At 43.1% G+C, this 3,739-nt stretch overlaps 1 non-coding gene across 1 annotated transcript; it reads right to left on the reverse strand.

Moving 5' to 3' along the window:
* Positions 1–1,769: 1,769 nt before the first annotated feature.
* On the reverse strand, positions 1,770–1,876 carry LOC130829628 (U6 spliceosomal RNA). The gene has a single exon (XR_009047641.1). It is a non-coding gene; the product is annotated as a U6 spliceosomal RNA (small nuclear RNA).
* Positions 1,877–3,739: the final 1,863 nt, after the last annotated feature.

The following is a 3,739-nucleotide window of genomic DNA, read 5'->3' on the forward strand; positions in this document are numbered from 1 at the left end:
TTAAAAAACAAACAAATTATAGTCCAATATAAAATAAAAATAAAACAAACAAAAAACAAAAAAGCACAGTAAAAAAAATAGAAAAACAAAAAAATACATCAAAATATAAAAAAACAAAAACGAAGAAACAGCTAACAGTGGTCCTATCCCTGGACCCACTCTCCTAACCCCACACTTTAGCACCCAGCCCCCCAGCATTAGCAGCTTTCCATCTCAGGCTGGGGTGCCCAGGACTGATTCAGGAAGAGGCTTTGGTTTGGGCAGTGTGAGTGGGCCCTATGTGCAGTTGAAGAGGCTTTGGCATTGAAAGCACTCAGGACCCCGGACACTGTGCAATGCTCAGAGCTCCAGAGCCTATGTGGCAGAGAACTCCTTGACTTGGGCAGGCAAGTCTGCTCAGATGGGTGCCCCTCCCAGTGCCTGCGGAGGTAGGAGACTGGTGAGTGGGGAAGTGGCTTGCAATGGCGGCCCCACCCCTTGTGTGCCATTCAACAATGGCGCCTTCCTTCTATAGTGCCCCAGGTTTCTTCTGAAAAGGTTCCAAGTTGTAGAGCTCCTTACTCCTGTCCTTTCAGCCTGTCTCTTCACAGCCAGCAGCTGTCCCCTCCCTGGGTCTGTTCTCCAAACCCCACTTTCCAGCACCTGCCCACCTCCACACCAGGAGACACATGACTCAGGCTGGGGTGCACAGGGCAGTGGCACAGACTACGCATGCAGTTCTTAATTGTTCTGCTTTCCGCAGACAAGTTGCTGTATTTTGCTCTGATCCCTCAAAGTTCCCTTTCTGCCCCAGCTGATTTCCCCACTGTGAATTGACTTTTCTGAGTGCAGGAACCTCTCCTCACCTTCAGTTCCCCACCAGGGGTGCTAGTCCCTCCCCATTTCCTCTTTTTCTTTCTTTCTTTAATCCTACCCATTTGTGTGGGGATTTTTTTCATCCTTTTAGGTGTCCGAGGTCTTTTGCTAGTGTTCAGTAGGAGCTCTGTAAGAACTGTTCCATTTGTAGATGTATTCTTTTTTCTTTTTTTAAAGTTTTTTGTTCGTTTACTCCCTTTTACTTGTTCTTTTTTTAAATAAATTTATTTATTTATTTATTTTATTGGCTGTGTTGGGTCTTTTTTGCTGTGCGCGGGCTTTCTTTTAGTTGCGGTGAGTGGGGGCTGCTCTTCCTTGTGGTGCGTGGGCTCCTCTTTGCCGTGGCTTCTCTTGTTGCGGAGCACAGGCTCTAGGCACATGGGCTTCAGTAGTTGCAGCACATGGGCTCAATAGTTGTGGCTCATGGGCTCTAAAGCACAGGATCAATAGTTGTGGCACACGGACTTAGTTGCTCCGTGGCATGTGGGATCTTCCTGGAGCAGGGATTGAACCCATGTCCCTTGCATTGGCAGGTAGATTCTTAACCACTGCACCACCTAGGAAGCCCTGTAGATGTATTCTTGATGTATTTGTGAGCAATAGCAAATTCCATGTTCTTCTATTCCATCATCTTGACTCTTCCCCCACAATCAGGTACTTTAGACTTTGGGTATATACAGGTAGAAAAAAAGTTACTCAAAAGTTCATTGTTCATGGACTCACGAATATTTAGAATCAAGGTCAGTGATGCTTTAATGGTACCAGATGAAACATATACTCCAGTCTGGAATATCACATATATTTCAACTATAAGCCAGAAAGTTTCATTTTTTTTCAGCAGTGAAAGAGGTAATTTTCATTAATTTAAGGTTTTTAGTTTTTCTTTAGTCTTAGCAATCTTTTTTCCCAAACAGAAAAATGTGGAATGCTTCATGATTTGCATGTCATCCTTTGTGCAGGGGCCATGCTAATCTTCTCTGTATTGTTGTAATTTTAGTATATGTGTTGCTAAAGCCAGCACATCTATGGAATTTCTCAGTTCAGTTATGTTATTCTTTAGCTTTGTGATTTCCATTTGGTACTTTCTTATATTTTCTCTGTTTGTTGAAATTCTCACTTTTTTGATGCACTGTTCTCCTGACCTCAGTGAGCATCTTTATGAGCATTATTTTGAACTCTTTATCAGGTATATCGCTTATCTCCATTTCTGGATTTTATCCTTTTTTTTTTTAGAATGTATTTCTCTCTTCATTTTCTTTGACTCTTTGTATTGGTTTCTGCACATTAGATAAAACATCTACCTCTTCCATTCTCGACAGAGTGATCTTGTGTAGGAGATTAACCTTATCAGTCAGACTGGTTGAAGCTCTTGCTTGTCTCTCTCAACTGAAAAAAAAAATGCACACACTAAAAGTTGAGAGTTTTGTTTCATTTGGCAGGCATACTGAGGACTTCAAGCCCAGAAGGCAGCATCTCAGGTAACCCTGAGAAAACTGCTTCAGGGAGGCAAGAGGAAAGCTAGGGTATGTAGGAGTTTTGCAACAAAGGTCAGGTAGTGATCTCTGGTGGCCTCAGCCTGCAGCAACTTAAAGCAGGATTTCAGTTCCCAGCCAAAGATTGAGGTTGGGCCATGGCAGTGAGAGCACCAAATCCTAACCACTAGACCACTGGCCATTGACAAGGTCCTGGCCCTTTGGCTTTGAAGAAACAAATTTCCATGAAGAAATGGAAAGTAGTGAAACAAAGTGTTTATTAGGAGGAAAAAGAGTACATGTGGATAGACATACAGGCGGACTCAGAGAGAGAGTCACGCCCTTGTGGTAGTTTAAATCACTTATATGGGGCATTTCTTCTGAGTTTCCTTTGGCCAATCATTTTGTGTTGCCTGGTTCTGAGTCTATATTTGGTATGTCTCAGGATACTCCTGTGTGTGCGCGTATCTCTTAGTCAAGATGGATTCCAGCAAAGAGGCCTATGGGTAGGTTGACATCACTCCCCTTTTGACCTCCAAGGAGCCTTTCTGCACATGTGTATTTAGGAAGGTCTCCTTGACCTCAAGAATGAGAAAAATGTGGCCTCTATATTTTACCTGGGCAGGGCTCAGCCTCTCCTATTATCCTCCTGTTATCTTTATCTTGATGTATCTGTCCACAGTGAACAAACTCCAGCTGCTCAGCCTGGGGTCCATCTATCTCCTGCATCAGTAGTAGGAAAAAAAATTACTATTAATAAAAGAAAACTAGATACCTCAAGTTAAGGAATTTAGTGCTTTTCTATGTATGGGAAGATGCAAGATTCTGGCCTCATTGAAATCTTTTCTTTGATATGCATCTTAGCTATCTGGGATCAGTATCCCGTGTTTTCACATCCTGAGTTTCCTCAGGGTCCACCACTGGGAGTTTCTGCAGTTTGATGGCTGCTAGATGGTAGGTATTCCTTGTTTCCTTCCTGAGTTCTATCAAGGCTCAGCAGCTCACCCTTGATGGTGGCTGTAATCGCTGATGACTGTGACATCCTTTGTTTACTCATGTGACAGGCAATATTTTATCTCTCATCTCTCAAACCCTTGTGATTATCCAAGCTGCCACCTTTGTTCTTATGAATTCCAGTAGTTGAGGGTATGCCAAGATCTGTCCATGTCTCAAAGGGGAGTATCTCTGTCAGTGTCTGGAAGTAGAGTATTTGGAAGCTGGACCCTCAGGGAGCAGTTTTTAAAACATGCAGATATTCTTCCAGGGAAGGACTGGGAGATGGGTGGTTCCCTATGTTCCCTCTGTGCTGAGTCCTGGGATGATATCTGGTTAAGAACTGTTTCTTTGTTTTTTATAGTCCTGTGGGACCTCTGCTGTTATTGTATGTGTGTGAATCAGCACTTGCATTGAGT

Source organism: Hippopotamus amphibius, chromosome 9 (genome assembly GCF_030028045.1).
Source record: "Hippopotamus amphibius kiboko isolate mHipAmp2 chromosome 9, mHipAmp2.hap2, whole genome shotgun sequence".
NCBI classification, from domain to species: Eukaryota; Metazoa; Chordata; class Mammalia; order Artiodactyla; family Hippopotamidae; genus Hippopotamus; species Hippopotamus amphibius.